The sequence below is a fragment of the Anabrus simplex genome, chromosome 2 (genome assembly GCF_040414725.1).
Source record: "Anabrus simplex isolate iqAnaSimp1 chromosome 2, ASM4041472v1, whole genome shotgun sequence".
In the NCBI taxonomy this organism is placed as follows: Eukaryota; Metazoa; Arthropoda; class Insecta; order Orthoptera; family Tettigoniidae; genus Anabrus; species Anabrus simplex.
In genome coordinates this window covers 88676380-88694058 of record NC_090266.1, presented here as the reverse complement: position 1 = coordinate 88694058, position 17679 = coordinate 88676380, and the positions used below count along the sequence as shown (strand labels likewise).

The window sequence follows — 17679 nt, the reverse complement described above, 5'->3', positions numbered from 1 at the left end:
TACATTTTCTTGGGATATTTTACACACAGTAAAATTGAGTACGTACATTTTAGAGCGTTGCCATTGCAATAACGTCTCTGTAGATGGTACAGGTAACAGACCGCCTCAGTGTACTTGTTAACTGTAAGTAGAACATACATAATGAAATAGAACTGATACAATGACAGGAAGAATATTTAGTTTTACAGGTTATAAAATGTCTTCAAGGGATGCTCAGTCCGGTGGTATTTGAAGGTGCTCAAATACGCCAGCCCCGTGTTGGTAGATTTGCAGGCACAATTCTTGCAGGACAAATTAATTTCACCTCGACGGCTCCGCAAAAATGTAAACGTAGTATTGGGACGTAAGACCAATAACATATTATTGTAAATACGTCCTTCCAGCTTTTCTTTAAATCTATGGAGGGAAATTCAAACCCATAATGTTGGAAATAAATAAGAATAAAGAAAATTCTGTTTATTGTTTGGGTATAGAGATTCTCCTGTGTGCACAGGTAAACCTCTCTTGTGAAATTACTCCGTATTTGTTTGTTACCTACTGATATTCCTTTGTAAATACATCTGCCTGTGTGGAGCTAATCGTGCAGGTGTAGTTTCAATTTAATACCTTGTCCTTCAGCTGTAAAGCGAGTGAAGTTACCAAACAAAAAGTCTTGTGAATGTAATATGATTTTGCTACGTGTCCAGCGCCTGTTTGGAGATGAGATGGCTTTTGGCAGGTGATCTCATTACGTGAAGAACGTTGTCTGTAGCCTTGGCGGTTAAAGAAATGCTAGCTGCATGTTACATAAAAATACCACTTGACAGCTTCTATATAGTTTGTATGTGTTGCTTGTTTTGTAGAAGATTGGTCCGTCTATAGACCTACAATACCAATTGTTATCCGAGAAAAGTCGTTTTCTTACTTGATCAGAAAGTTCTCCGTGATGACTCAACCATCTTCTGGTCTTTAATTTGTTTCCTTAAAAAAGATCTTGTCAGCAAAGAAGAGAGCAAGCTACGTAGGTTGGCTGAAGCTGCACATGCTTTATACTGGCAAAAGAGATACGAAACGATAAAATTAATCAGGGTTATGTTATCAACCATCGAGTGCTTTAAATGAACAGTGGTACAGATGTAAACTTTTGCAGCTGTTGATGGACGGTATCATGACGGCTGTAACAGCGTGATAATGATCGTTGATTTTATCTTCCTGATAAGAGATGGTTAAGTTTGCTACGTCGCTCTTGCGATAACGATGAAGAAATTGAATATTTCTCCCTGGAGATGAACAGATTGTAACAAAATATTTGCACAGCTTCAGGCATGTATTCTAATAAAACTTGGGCCGGCGTCTACGCAAAACGTAGAAATGGTTCTAGATTATTATTATTATTATTATTATTATTATTATTATTATTATTATTATTATTATTATTATTATTTTACATCGCTCTAACTAATTGTACGGTTTTCGGAGACGCCTATCTGGTTGTTTAATGTCGGACTAACTCAGATAGGTGTTTTGGCGACGCTGGGATAGAAAAAATTGCTAGTTGCTAGTTGCTTTACGTCGCACCGACTCAGATAGGTCTTACGGCGACGATGGGACAGGGAAGGGCTAGGAGTGGGAAGGAAGCGGCCGTGGCCTTAATTAAGGTACAGCCCCAGCATTTGCCTGGTGTGAAAATGGGAAACCACGGAAAACCATTTTCAGGGCTGCCGACAGTGGGGTTCGAACCTACTATCTCCCGAATACTGGACACTGGCCGCACTTAAGCGACTGCAGCTATCGAAGATAGAAAAAAGGGGAGGACTGGAAAGGAAGCGGCTATGGACTTAATTAAGGTGCTTGGTGTGAAAAATAGCCACTGAAAACCCTCTTTAGGGCTGCCAATGGTGGGCTTCGAACCCACCATCTCCCAAATGTAAGCTTTTAGCTACGTGGTCCGAACCACGCAGCCACCTCGGTCGGTATAATAATAATAATAATAATAATAATAATAATAATAATAATAATAATAATACATTTCGACTAGTTATCTGGAATTCGGTTCCCGGCTCTACACGAGTCAACACAGACTTTAGCCTCAGGTAATATAGTTGAGAAAATGAATGTATTGAAAATCTAATCTCAGACGTTCTAAAAGTGTTCATTTGTAGTTTCCATTTCACATTCAGCCGTATGTCCGAATAGTATCCAACTTACGGGCCTCTGTATATTCCTTCCCAGTTCTTGCCGAGACTAATTTCATGTATACACACCAGAAAAGAGACCACTACTAGACAGATTACTATTAGATTTTATATGCAGAAATATACGGGTTGTTGTCGAACCGAACAACCATAACAGAAACAAGTTTGAATCCATCTTGACGTCACATGTGAGTAGTACAACAGATGCCGAGCGGGTACGGGTTGTCTAGCTGTAATACTGTATCTTCAGATTATGATTCTAACCCTGCTATCAGAGCCTTGAAGATGGTCTTCGGTGGTTTCCATTTTAATAACAATGTTATTGGTTTTACGTTCGACTAACTACTTTTACGGTTTTCGGAGACGCCGAGATGCCATAATTTTGTCCCGAAGGAGTTCTTTTACGAGCCAGTAAAAATATCGACGTACTTGAGCACCTTCAAATACCACCGGACTGAGGCAGGAATCTGCCAAGTTGGACTCAGAACACCACCTCTTTACCGTCTGAGCTACACTGCTCAGAATTTTCCGTTGTCATACCAGATAAATACCAGTGCAGTATCTTAGTTTAGGCCAAGACCGTTACCTTCCCAGTCCTGGTTCTTCCCCATCCCAGCGTCGCCAAAACACTATATGTGTTAGAACGACATTAAACCGCTAACAAGGAAAAGAAAACTCTTCAATTCGTGAGGAAGCTCCCCTTCTTTCTTCTGTGTTGCTGAATCAAATCCCGGAACAATTGGTTGGCATTTAACAGTGATTAAATGCTGGAAGCCTATGCCAGCAAATTTACTGTCATGTTAAAGTGCTTCCTGATAACAATATCCCCTTATTCAGACGTCTCTTAAAACCGCCTGAGTACTTAGTTTAAGGAATGTCAAGAAAGAATAGCATTTTCTGCCAGATGTCTTCTTTCGACAGCTGGCCTGAACATGAATTTCACCACGCATACAATAGTATAACAGATTTTTTTTTTTTTTTGCTAGGGGCTTTACGTCGCACCGACACAGATAGGTCTTATGGCGACGATGGGATAGGAAAGGCCTAGGAGTTGGAAGGAAGTGGCCGTGGCCTTAATTAAGGTACAGCCCCAGCATTTGCCTGGTGTGAAAATGGGAAACCACGGAAAACCATCTTCAGGGCTGCCGATAGTGGGATTCGAACCTACAATCTCCCGGATGCAAGCTCATAGCCGCGCGCCTCTACGCGCACGGCCAACTCGCCCGGTAATATAACAGATTTAAAACTATCCTAAATTCATATAAAGTACCGAGCGAGTTGGCCACGCGGATAGGATCGCGAAGCTATGAAATTGGGTTTGGGGAAATGGTAGGTTCGAATCCCACGGTCGGAAACCCTGAAGATGGCGTTCCGTGGTTTCCAATTTTCACACCAGACAAATGCTCTACCTTATTTAAGGCCGCGGTTGCTACCTTATAATCCTAGCCCTTTCCCATCCTTGCGTCGCCGAAAACCTTCAGTGCGTTTGTGCGACGTTAAATAAAAATGAAAAAAAAAAAAAAAAAAAAAGTTGGCTAACGACCCAGACAAATGATTTGTGTTCACATACGTTTAATATGAGTTATTTTGCTTTCGAAATATTGATCTGGATATATCTCTTATTATTATTAATAATAATAATAATAATAATAATAATAATAATAATAATAATAATAGTAATAATAATAATGGCGTATGGCCTCCGGAGAGGCCTGGTGCAGGTATTTTTCTAGTAGACGGCGTATTAGGCGACCTGCATGTCTGTGAAGATGAGGGCCCTACCTAGGATGATTTCTGATGTTGAATACACCACACACACCCAGCCCCTGAGCCATTTGAATTAACCAATTAAGGTTAAAATCCCCGACCTGGCCAGGAATCGAACCCGGGACCCTCTGACCCGAAGGCCAGTACGCTGACCGTTCAGCCAACGAGTCGGATAATAATAATAATAATAATAATAATAATAATAATCCTTAAATTCAAACCCTCATTATTGTAGAAGTATTTCTTGTGAACAGTCGATATTTTCTTCTGAAGACGCAGAGCAAAGTTCTCTGCGAAACGTAGAGCGTTTCACTTTGTTTTCTTGACACGGCGTAAGCACAAACGCCCATATCATGTCTACAAGTACGGGCCGTGAAAGCATCAATGTTAATAATTTAATTTCGTGTGGCTATTTTTATCCGAGTGCAGCCGTTGTAAGGCAGACCCTCCGATGAGGGTGGGCGGCATCTGCCATTTGTAGGTTACTGCATGTTATTGTGGTGGAGGATAGTGTTATGTGTGGTGTGTGAGTTGCAGGGATGTTGGGGACAGCACAAACACCCAGCCCCCGGGCCATTTGAATTAACCAATTAAGGTTCAAATCCCCGACTTGGCCGGGAATCGAACCCGGGATCCACTGAACCGAAAGCCAGTACGCTGGCCATTCAGCAAACGAGTCGGACAGTGTTAATAATAATAATAAAAACACATTGTCAAGTTCAGTGGAAAACTGCTTTTTTAAATCATTTCCATCCTTTCAAAATCACTCCCCCGTCTGTCCTTTACTGCTATCTAAAGGCGTCGGTGTTGCAAAATAAACGTACAATATCTCTTTTGGATTTTTTTTTGTAAAGGAAGCCTTGAAACACACTTGCAATCCTTAAAAATGAGTTAACGGACACTTAAGCATGAGGACACAAGAAGTACATTAATTTAGTGTCCTTTGCGATGGTTAGTGAAGTAGGTTAATGTTCAGCAGTCGCGGAATTCCCAGATACTGAACTTCACAATTGGGAGTCATCGGTTCCTTTGAAACGTTTTCCGTGTAAGAGATCATTACTCATGTTTCGTGAAGAGTTACTAGCCCTCTCTTGCCAAGGTTGACTTCACTCTTTGTCGTCGCCACAGATCATGCATGATAGTGTTCTATTCGATGTTGAGATCACCATTTCTTGCAGCCTTGTAACGCTGTAAGGGGCCAACGTGTCGTAATTTCCAAGACGACGTCTGTACTTTCTAGTATAATTTAGTGCCGCATACGGTATAGTAGGAGTAAATACATTAAGGTTTTCCTGCGGTTTATTACTAAGTAATGTGGCTGTCTCTCAAAATAACCGTGAACTTATAATCAAAAAATATGATTATTGCGTTTTACAGCAAACTGCTGTAGTTCGGCTTTGTGAAAGCACGTTCCGAACCTGCAGTAGGCCTATAAATGTCGCGGTAGATAAATGCTTTACAAAGTAATTTCATAACAAATTTCTGAAATATATGTAAGGAGATGGTAGGTTCGAATTCTACGGTCGGCAGCCCTGAAGATGGTTTTCCTTGGTTACCCATTTTCACACGAGGCAAATGTTGTACCTCACTAAAGGCCACGGTCGTTGCCTTCCTAGCCCTAGCCTTTTCCCATCCTTGTGTCGCCGATAACCTTTAATGCATTGGTGCGACGTGGCCCATGATGTGGGCCGTTGAGCCGTATCCATAAAGATTACAACATATCAAGATATACAATATATCGACATTTACAAGCACATTGAGCTATTTGTCTCGTTGGTTTCAAGCATGCTCCTAAAGCTAGCCATACACGAGCCATCCATCCATCCATCCAAACGGCTCTATGCCACTCCAAAATCCTGCCGTGTGTGATGGATTTGTGTGGCTCGACAGGCTCTGCTGGATTTTCGATCGGTCAAAAATTCACTGCTCCGAGCAGTTAAGGCGCTGCCGGTAATGCTCGAGCCATCTGTTGGCCGCATCGTATGTGTGGAATCCGCGATCCGAACTGCTGTCGATGTTCAGGGAGACACCAGGTCGTCAACATATCTCCTATAAGAGGTCTGATACTACCTGCGGACGTGATTTCGTACTTGAGGTGATTGAGATATTATTATTATTATTATTATTATTATTATTATTATTATTATTATTATTATTATTATTATTATTATTATTATTATTCGTACATGATAAAATAGTTATGTATGGTAGTATCTGTGTATATGCTGTGTACACATTGTCTGCCAGCTACGTAATATAAAATAATGTTTTATTGAATTCTTGTAGTGATATTTCTTACCACTCAGGCAACATCGTGATGGGTTTGAGGAATATATTTCCGAAAATAATGTGGTCCACTCAGGCTTCGATGGCACCTTCTTGTTAAAAAAAATCAATGACGCTATTTTTTTACGCTCAAATTGGAGTGCCTAACGCCACTTCCAAAATCGTCGCATATGAAGGGCGTCTGCCTCCTTCTTCCTTAGAAGGGCATGATCTCATAATGAGGGCCTACTTCAGTGCCGTTGATCCGTATCCATAACGAATACAACATATCGACATACACAAGCAATTCATCTCTAGATTTCTTGAAAAAATAAAACCTATAGTTTCTTCCCGTAAGATGCAGTGTTTTTTAATTTTATAATTTTCTTGCCTTTCGCTCTCCAGATTCCGCTTAATTATTTTTGTGAAAATAAATCAATCAACCAATCAATGAATCAATCAATCAGTAGCATGCAGAAATAATGTAATCCAATTATTATTATTATTATTATTATTATTATTATTATTATTATTATTATTATTATTATTATTACTTCTGTAATTATTATTATTATTGTCCGACTCGTTGGCTGAATGTTCAACGTACTGGCCTTCGGTCCAGACGGTCCCGGGTTCGATTCCCGGCTGGGTCGGGGATTTTAATCTTCATTGGTTACTTCCAAAGGCCCGGGGGCTGGGTGTTTGTGCTCTCCCCAACATCCCTGCAACTCACACACCACACATAACACTATCCTCCACCACAATAACGCGCAGTTACCTACATATGGCAGATGCCGCCCACATCGGAGGGTCTGCCTTACAAGGGCTGCACTTGGTTAGAAATAGCCACACGAAATTATTATTATTATTATTATTATTATTATTATTATTATTATTATTATTATTATTATTATTATTATTATTATTATTATTATTATTATTATTTAGCCTGGAGCGCGGCGCGGAGCGTATGGGCGTGCCGACCTAATTTTGAGCGCTGCCAAACAGATTCGATTTAAGTGGACGAGAGTGAAATGGATCGCTCGTGTGTGGCCGGTTTTAGGGAGTTAAATGTGGTCACGAAGAGGGATAAAATTTGACCAGATATATGAATGTACTCATTCCGTTTATTACATTTTTATATATGTTTTTTTTTTACATCATTAGCAGTGTGGATTTCAACAGCAAGGTAACATGCCTCATAATCGAGTGAGTTGGCCATGTGGTTAGGGTCGCGTAGTTGTGAGCTTGTATTCGGGAGGCAGTGGATTTGAATCCCACCGTCGGCTGTCCTGAAAATGGTTTTCCTTGGTTTCCCATTTTCACACCAGACAAATGTTTTACCTTAATAAAGGCCACGGCCGCTACTTTCGATTTGTTAGTGCGACGTTAAACAAGTACTGCAAAAAACGGCCTCATTATTAGGGTCCGGCTTTTTATGCACTAATAGGTTAGAACGGCCGGACCCGTAGTGTACGGGTAGCATGCCTGACTATTACCCCGAGGCCGCGGGTTCGATTCCCGGCCAGGTCAGGGATTTTTAACTGGATCTGAAGGCTGGTTCGAGGTCCACTCAGCCTACGTGATTAGAATTGAGGAGCTATCTGACGGTGAGATAGCGACCCCGGTCTAGAAAGCCAAGAATAACGGCTGGGAGAATTCGTCGTGCTGACCACACTACACCTCGTAACCTGCAGGCCTTCGGGCTGGGCAGCGGTCGGGTAGTAGGCCAAGGCCCTTCAGGGCTGAAGTGCCGTGGGGTTAGGTTAGGTTAGAATGCAAACCTAATATAGCGGGTAACTAATATAGTCTATCCTGCACAACACTTATGCTATGAGTTTTGCATGAACGGTAGTTGTGCGGCCCATCAGAACCCCGCCCCTAAAATTTATGTTGCTTTCGCCACATAATGGAAGAACGTTCTAGGCTACATTTGCTAATAACCAAATTAGTTTGCATTCTGACCTATTACTGCCTAAAAATTCGGGGTCTTCTCAGAAAGAATTCATTCCATTTCGAAGCCGGGAAAGCATGTTGTTGTTGATATCTTTGAAAGCGCCGCACAAAGTCTAGTTCACACCGTCGTACACCTTGGATACCAACTTGAGGGGTGTTGACTGCCCAGCGGTATACCGACGACATTCTTCGAGCATCTGTAAAATCTTTTAGGGATGAATATGGTGCTGAATTAATTTTGGTTGACGACAATGCTCGCCCTCATCGAGGTGCATCAGTGTGGAACTTCATGAGAGCGGTGGGTATCAACCGTACGAATTGGCAAGCTAATTTATCGGACATGAACTGCATTAAGTATGCATGGGGCAGGTTTAGATCGTCCGCAACTCCATGGGCACTCCCAGACTTCATTAGTGTTACTCAGATGGAATGGGACTTTCTTCCTCAAGAAGACTTCAATGTACTGATCGCAAGCATGTCACAGCGTGTCAGAGACGTGCACGATGCTAGAGGAAGCCATACACGGCGCTAAGGCTCAATGAAGGAGAGACAGCCTTCACTAAACATATTTAAAATAAAGACAGATTGTAACCTCTTCATTATTATTGTTTATTTGCATTTGATACACCGAAAAACACCTGAGTTTGTAAATGTTTACATTTCCAGACTGTGTGCCCCCGTGTTACAATAAACATTCGTTAATATTATTGCATTGCATCCTTGATATTCTCCTTGATATTTTCTCTGGATGTTCTAACGAAAATGTGATATCACATATCTTGTTGCAAAGAACAGCAGGCAGCGATTAGTAATTGAGATTGCGTCGTTCAATATTTTCAGTCTAAACTACCCTAACATTGTGTTATGTTGATCACCTTATACACCCTGCTTTTTGGTGCCTCTATGCCTATCAGGAATATTTACAGCATCATTGTAAGTGTATCATTTGTTTAGTCAGCAAGATACTTGTGTTGCTGTGTGGATTTTGATAACAGTCCGGTTATCGAAAATTGATGGAATTCTGTCGTTTTAGTATATCATCTTTGGAATCTCCTGTTGATACGTTGAAATGTTACACGTGATACTTATTTCCTGGTTTTACAACTGATTATGACAATATTTTTGTGTCATTGTTAAAGTGTCTTTGGTTGATCGTGTTTTGGTTGATCGTGGTAAATTAACAAGCAATCTGTACCATCAAGGAATGAGGTATTTGCTGTGGGAAGTTTCTAGTTGTGTGAAGGAAAGTCGAATGTTCCAACTGCTTCCCTTACAACTGCTTGTAGCTCCAGGACATAAAGTTCTTAGTACTAACGGAATGCTTTCTTTTTCTCTTGCAGATCATCGTCTTTGTCGGTGGGAGGAACGACTTATCTTGGGCACAACATTTCAAGTATCAGCACGCTTGGTTTTGGATTGGAGAAACACTTAAGGTGTGTACACTTTTACTGTCTTTCTTTTTTCTTCCTGAAATTCTCAGTCATGACTGGGGTAATAGAAACGACATCACGACTAATCATGGCTATTCAGTCTAACCGTTGCTTTCATGTGAAAGCAGTTTTGTATCAACATATTGCATGTTTTCTTGAAACGTTGACTTTAGACTAGAGCTTTAATTTATTTAGGTTGAGGAATAACCTTCAGAAGTTGTTTCATGTCTTGTGTAGCCCGTATATTTGTGGACAGTGTTCCGGCTTCGCAGAATGTCCGCATTACATTGATGAAATTCGCGTGCTGTAATATTGTATCGCCTTGTCTCGAACAACCCTCACGAAATTAAAGTGTGACCCAGTTTGGATAATCTGGCATTCCCTTTGTGAACACTCCTAATTCTCCGCCCTGCCAGTCACTTTAGAAACGTATCGCTCCTTTACGCCTGGGTAAGCAGTGGGTAGTAATCAGTAGTCTTCTGTTGAAACCTGCCGTGGTACAGATCATCTTAATTATGTTCTTGTGATCACTATTCTGCTGGTGGGTGCAGTGAGTGATGTTCCAGTGTGGGACATTAAAAGATGTAGAGAAAATATGAAGTGAAAAAATCTGGTCAAACAATTTTTGTTATAAAAGAAAATTTAAAAGATGAAATATAAACATGTTTCAGCACTCAATTCTGTGATCACTCAAGTGGATATTAAAGAAATATTTTCTCTACTGCTTTTCCCACTCCTTGATAGTGTTGCGGATCCGAAATAATAATAATAATAATAATAATAATAATAATAATAATAATAATAATAGAGAGAAGAGCGCAACATTCTGAAAGAATGAAGGCACTGTATGATAAGAAGGAAGTGAAGTGGTATTGGCGTGGTCCTAAGTTTGGCCGGTTCGCAAGAAAGAAAAGAATAATAATATATAATGATTATATGATATATTATTATTATTTTACTTCCCATTAATTACTCTTAGGTTTTCGGATACTCCTAGGTGCCAAAATTTTGTCCCACACAAGTGCTTTTACGTCGTGTTAAATCTACTTTCATGATGATGGTGAATCTGAATACCTTCAAACACCACCGGACTGAGCCGGGATCGAATCCGCTAACATTGACTCAGAAGGCGAGCGCTCTACCATCCGAGTCATTCAGCCCGGGACGGCCCAGTTTTATGGCCTGGTGCCCTACCTGACACCAGTCCTGTATTGATGTGTTGTACATTATTCAGTTCAATTATTAGGCCTCCCTGTTTCTGTGTTGCCAGGCTAAGTGGATCAGATGGTTCTCTGAAAACAAGTTGGCAGGTTCGATCCTGGCTCAGTCCAGTGGTATTTGAAGGTGCTGAAATACGTCAGCCCCGTGTCGGTAGATTTACAGGCATATAAAGGAACTCTTGCGGGACTCAATTCCGGCACCTCGGCGTCTCCGAAAACCGTGTAAGTAGTTAGTGGGACGTAAAATCATTATTATTATTATTATTATTATTATTATTATTATTATTATTATTATTATTATTATTATTATTGTTATTATTACCGGTATATTTTCGCTTGGGTCACCGAATACTACGTTAAGTTTCGTTACATTTGGCAGTGAACGGTGTCTTCCTTTCAGCGCAGAATTCCCTCATTCTTTCTGAGTGGGCATGCTTGCGTTCGTCTGTCCAAGGAACACCGTGTCCTCCTGTGTGTTGATCGTCTCCGTTTAGCTCGTTCGTCACTGCCTTTCGTCAGAAAAGGTCCCTCTCAAAGACGTCTTCCGGTTTAATTTTGTACTATACGACGGTCTTCCTTAGTGTTTCTAAACCAAGGCATCGTGGTTTTAGGTTTTGAATCAAGCAAGTGACATATCTCTTTGGTCAACCTGTTTCCTTCCATTCGTTTGAAGTGGCCGTAAAATCATTCCCGTCTTTTACGGATCGTGTCGGTAATTTTCTCTATTTGTCATAGACTTCCTCATTGGATCTTTTTTGGTAGATGCCGTTCCTGTAATTGGATCCCGTGATTCTCGTAATTATTCTGCGCTCCTTTTTCTCCAGTTCTTCGAGGAGTCCTTTATTGGCATTTAGGGGAAGGGTTTCGGCTGCATAGATAACTACTGGCTTCAGAACCGTTTCATAGTGATGTATTTTAGTGTTTTTGGAAAGGAATTTTTCGTTGTAGATCGTGCGTGACGTTCGATAGGCTATTTCAAGTGCGCATATTCGTTCCCTAGGTGTTTCAGTCTCCAGTCCATTTTTCATGACAATCTCACCCAGGTACTTAATTTTTTCTACTAAAATTTTCAAGTCGAGAAGCATGATGGCTCAACCGTTCAAGAAAGTTACCCTCAGGGGATATTTCTTTGGACGAATCCCTCGTAGTGAAATCCACGGCGCTCGAGCCTCCTTTGGATTCTGGGGGAGACTCAACATCATGCAAGAGACGAGTCGGAGCGCCACGGTTTTTCCCTAACACTCAAAAACTAAGAGCTATTGTTATTATTATTATTATTATTATTTCTGTGGGGGGTGTGTGTGTGTAAATGAGCTTTGTATATTTAAGACGAACACTAAAACCCAGTCCAGCCTGGAACCCTCTGAACCGAAGGCCGCTACGTTGATCATTTAGCCAAACAGCCGTACGGATATTTTTAAAAAAGTACTATTACTTTGGAAACAATTACTTGTACACACTATTATATTAAGGTTTTCACGGTGCTGTAAAAGTAGGTTTACATAAATGCAAGTTAAATTTTGCGTACGTTTTCTTCCAGTGCTGTAACAAGTTAACACTTCGTAAACAAATCTGTTTATAATACTTGGAATATTATTTCCATGACGATTTCGTTGTGCCGACCTCAGCGGCGCAGTCGGTTAGTCGGTGCCCTTATATTCCCACGACAGCGATGTACGGTGTTCTTTTACTTGTCAGTAAATTTATCATACGAGGCGTCGTTTCTGGGCACTTCCAAATAACGCGGGGTTCAGCTAGGATCAAACCTGCCATCTTGGGCTCTAGTTTCTGAGTCACTCGTTTCGATTTTGTTGAACTTTGCACTAACCTCTTCTCTTCGGTTAGAAAGTCGCGACTGTGACCTTTATTATGGTAGAGCCCCGACATTTGCCAGGGTGAAAATGGGAAGCTACTGAAAACCAGCGTCTGGGCTACTGACGTTGAGGCTCGAATCCGCCATCCCCAGAATGAAAACTTACAGGCACAGCTACACGATCCACGGCGAAGCCAACCTGCCCGGTATATATTCAGATCCATGACGCTGTCTTCTCATCTATCCCTCTCAGATTACGGTACTTCGATGATGTCGGGATAAGAGGATACGGGGTTCTTCGGTTGGAGGGTAGGCAAAACGGAATTTTGTATTAGTTTTGTGTACAGATGATTGAATTCCTTACTTCAAACAGATCTTTAAGGAAGTTGATCTATGCCATACAGGAAAAAAAGTACAAACTTTGGGGCTGTTGTATGTTACGATCTATGTTTTCTTGATGTAAATGAGGAAGTGTGAGGAAATTCCTAAAAAAGTCGTCCACGAGGAATTACCATTATCCACCTTGGCTGAGGCTGTGGTGATTGCAACACGCTCTAACCGACGGATCATTGAGCAGTGAAAATCAGGGCCGATAATTTATCCTCCCTGTTTATACTATGGATAGCTGATGTCTGATCAACTAGGACGTGAAAGAATATAGAGAAAGAAGATCCGCCCATTTTTTAAATTAAACCACAAAATATGGACAGAAGTTCCCAGCCTGCATCATAAGATTATAGCACAAATTTTGTGTTTGGTGCAGAGACTCTTGGGCTGCTCAAGAATTTGGCTTATTACAGGCAATTAGAGATAACGGATGCAAACCAGAGAGAAGTAAAAATACTACTCCTTAATACTTGACGCACAATACACGGAAATCTGCCCATTCAGCCCACTCGCAAACTCTCCCGTCTTATTCATAACTTTGACCGCGTCGTGTCCAACTCACTTTCGAGGACGACTCAACGTAACTGAAATCATTGATCAGTTTGACAGACCAGTTTTAGGAAGTCGAGAGTAACTTGATAAAGAATGTTGTGGTATCTCTGACCGTGTATGACTGTAGAACGTGAATGTAAGATGTAGGAGGAAATTGTCTAATAAATGACAGTGTATATCTACCTCGTTGTACCGTTTCCTGATACGTGGTCAGGGATGAGCCTGGAAGGGGAAAATGGGAAAACACAGAAAACCATTCACTGGACAGCCGACGGTGGGTTTCGAACCCACGCGTCTCCCGAATGTAGGGCTTGAGTCCATAGCTGTAGCGCGTTAACACCATTCCGCTCTTCTTCTTATAAATGACAGTAATATTACAATTGTTCAAGCTGAAACGGAACGAGGCTGCCTCGAAGTCTTGGAAACTGGTACTCGATGATAACGGTGGAGGAGAACGATATAGTGAAATATGATCATATGGAGAGACAGGACAGATCTTGAGATATCCAGCACTTTTTGAGTAGTTTTGAAGGGAAGTGTAGAGGGTAAGAACGGTAGGGGTAGACTAAGGCATGAATATGGCAAACAGATTAGAGGAGATGTAGTTATGTAGAAATGAAACGTTTAGCAGATAATAGGATAGTATGAAGAGCTGCATCAAACCAGTCCGTGGATTGGCTTTCTTCTGCTGTGGTGTCTTCCAAGCGTTCGATGAGAAGAGCATCTGATAAGGATGCCTCATCCCGCTGCTCTAGCGTGGTCGAGCAGTTTATCATCCACTAGAAAATATATTTTTCTCACTTTCTCTTTTTTTCTTTAGCGCTATCAGTGTCCTCCAACTTATAAGCAGTTATAATTTGCTCTTGGATAATACCTGAGTCCACTTTAATGTATTTCCCAATCTAACCAACCACATTTAAAAGACACGACAAAACTTAATCTTTGTTAATGGTATTTTTATCTATTGTGGCTAATAAAATGAAACGTTGATTAATGATCGAAATTCTGCATAATACTGGTTATAACATTGTCATTCCCACGTGGGAAAAGTATGTTAAAAGTTTCTGAATTTCTCATCCTGTGCTCCACCGGCTGATCTACGATTGCTCTCTCAGTTATTTGGTCACCGGGCTGAGTGGCTCAGATGGTTGAGGCCCTGGCTTTCTGACCCCAACGTGGCAGGTACGATCCTGGCTCAGTTCGGTGGTATTTGAAGGTGCTCAAATACGTCAGCCTCGTGTCGGTAGATTTACTGGCACATAAAAGAACTCTTGCGGAACGAAATTCCTGCACCTCGGCGTCTCAGAAAACCGTAAAAGCAGTTAGTGGGACGTAAAGCAAATAACATTATTATTATTATTATTATTATTATTATTATTATTATTAGTTATATTGTCAGTTCTATATGGATGTACTCGACACACGACCTAATACGTGAAAAATTATTTGAAGTACGAGTACAATTCTGTCGTGAAATGGTAATATTCAATGTTAAAAGTATTTGTATCCCTGATTCAATTAGAGATCATAAATCATGAGAAAAGGAAGATCATTTTTCCTCTTAGAAGTTTTATCGGTTAGCAGGGTGTCCAACAAACTGGGCTTTGGGTCATAATTATTGTTGAAAATATACACCTAAAGGAGCTTAAAATCTTATTCGTTCGTTATGTGCTCATCTCAAGTGAGAACGGTATGAATATTTTATGCGTACAGCCAATTTTAGAAGTATAAAATCCATTAGTAAAGATTCAATGAGTGAAAAGTGCATGTACATCCGAGGAGTGAGTTTGTAAGGGATAATAATGTTTTCTTGCGGGAGTAATTGAAGTTAAACTTACGAAGTCTTCGATCGGATATTGGCCGCTCAACACTTGTTTAGAAGTACACTCATGTGCACTTTTAGATGCTGGCACTGGTAAGTGTGAAGGCATCCAAAGGTTGTATTGAGCCAGTTCTTCTCTTTCTAGCATTTATTTAACATTACGTCTGAAACGTTCCCGTGTTTGACAGTGCAATGAGGAAGGAAATGTTCAGCTAAATAACTACATCTGTAAGCTACTTGGGGATGTATAGTATCAACAATGTGGCATGAAATAAAGTAAGGAAGAGCCAGGAAGATTTCCTAGTGTCGATCTCTGGATTTTGAAGAATTCGCAGGATACATAAACTAAACTCTTCCGACCTGCTAGTTTTTCCGTTGTCCTAAAGGGGTCACGTGGCTACATTATAGACATTTAAAATATTCTTATAATTCTTAGCAGAGCTGGAAACCTGCGGTCTCTTAGACAGCAGTTTGTAATGGTAAAAACTAAACGAATGAGATGATCTCAACAAAATTTCACGCACAGGAGAAGTATAATTTCAAGATTTTCAGTTATAATGTGCTGTGTTGTAACTAGAGAGGTATCATTAGTAAATGAATTAATTCACATCGCTTTATTTGTGTCCCACTGGCACATTCTCTCAGTAAGACAGCTCGCAGTTCCAGAAACATAAATCTGGGAAGAACGGCACAATATCATTGGCAGACGGCTGGTTCGAAATTTCTGGAGGCCAAGGCATTATGACCGATTTTAATTAACCTCACCGACTGAAAAGCACGTCACGTAAGTTTGGGCATGTGAAATTAAATTATCAATTATAGTAATCTCTACACAAGTTCACGGCGGTTTAGCGCTCTCATGACCCGGCCTCGTCAGTTCGCTTTAATGCCTTTCCGTATCGGTTATTGGTTAAGCAGATGTTGGGTTGGCACCCATGGTAGAGCTTGTGGAACGAGCCTCTCTTTCTTTTTTATCATCCCTCGCAGACACTGCGACGCTCTCTGTTACCCAGCTCTGTTGTCAGCTGGTCGCTCAGCAATCTGTTATTATGGAAATGATTTACGGTGGTGTCCAACTTGATATTCATAAAATGGTTTACGATACTCATAGGGAGTACTGCTGCACAACCCCTAAATCGCATGCAAAATTTATTTACAAATCAGATCCATGATAACCGGTAATTCGAGATCAGAATAACGCTATTTATTTCTTTGTTGATGGTCAATATACATTTAGGGTGAGCTCTTTGAGTTTCACTATGGTACTGCACTTGGCTATCCTGGAAATTGAAGCTGTAGTCCAGGATAATAACTGTGTACGACTCGTGGTGGCACACAGACCAACAGTACCTTAGATTAGAAACTACCCTGATTGAGGTACAAAGTTCTGTACAAAGAATACATTTCAAAATTACCTTTTGTTTTTCATTACCTTCACGATTAAAGAAATTGCCGTGCTGAGTGTTCTAAGCCCTAATTAGTGGGTTTGATCGTTGTTCAGTTCGGTAGCATTTAATGGTGGGCCCTACTCGCATACTCCAGCTTCCTGTTGCTAGATTTATTTGCACGTAAAGGAAATCTTGTGGGTCAAGTTTCTGGCAACTTGGCGTCTCCGAAAACGATAATGTAGTGGGCAGTACGTAAGATGAAATTATTATTATTATTATGATTATTATATTATTATTATTATTATTATTATTATTATTATTATTATTATTATTATTATTATTATTATAAGGCCGGCCCCGCGGTGTAGGTGTTGCGTGCCTGCCTCTTATCCGAAGGACTCGGGTTCAATTCCCGGCCAGGTCAGGGATTTTTACCTGCATTTGACGGCTGGTTCAAGGTCCACTCAGCCTACGTGATTACAATTGAGGAGCTATCGGACGGTGAGGTAGCGGCTCCGGTCTAGAATGCCAAGAATAACGGCCAAGAAAATCCTTCGTGCTGTCCACACGACACCTCGTAGTCTGCAGGCCTTCGGGCTGAGCAGCAGTCGCTTGGTAGGTCATGGCTCTTCGCGGCTGTTGCGGCATGGGTTATTATTATTATTTAACATATTTCCACTTTTTAACAGATCCAGACTGGCAGAATTTTCCCTTGAATATGTTTTTTAAAGTACCATATCCGGCCAGGAGAGTCAAGCAGCATGGCTGAGGATGTTGTTACGCCGACCACGTGCTCTCCATTATCTGTAGGCCATCTGACTGGGAAGCAGATTTTCTGACAGGCCAGCCCCTAATGGGTTGTTGCATCATAGTTTTATTTTGTTTTTGAAGTGTCAGTGAACCTG

The 17679-nt window shown here is 40.9% G+C and overlaps 1 protein-coding gene across 1 annotated transcript in view; it reads left to right on the top strand.

The window, feature by feature from the left end:
* The window catches only part of sano (serrano), a 453943-nt gene that overhangs the window by 112330 nt on the left and 323934 nt on the right, over positions 1-17679 (top strand). Inside the window, exon 2 of the mRNA XM_067140178.2 lies at positions 9503-9595. The gene's annotated coding sequence lies outside the window, so the exon portion shown is untranslated. The remainder of the gene's footprint in view (positions 1-9502; positions 9596-17679) is intronic.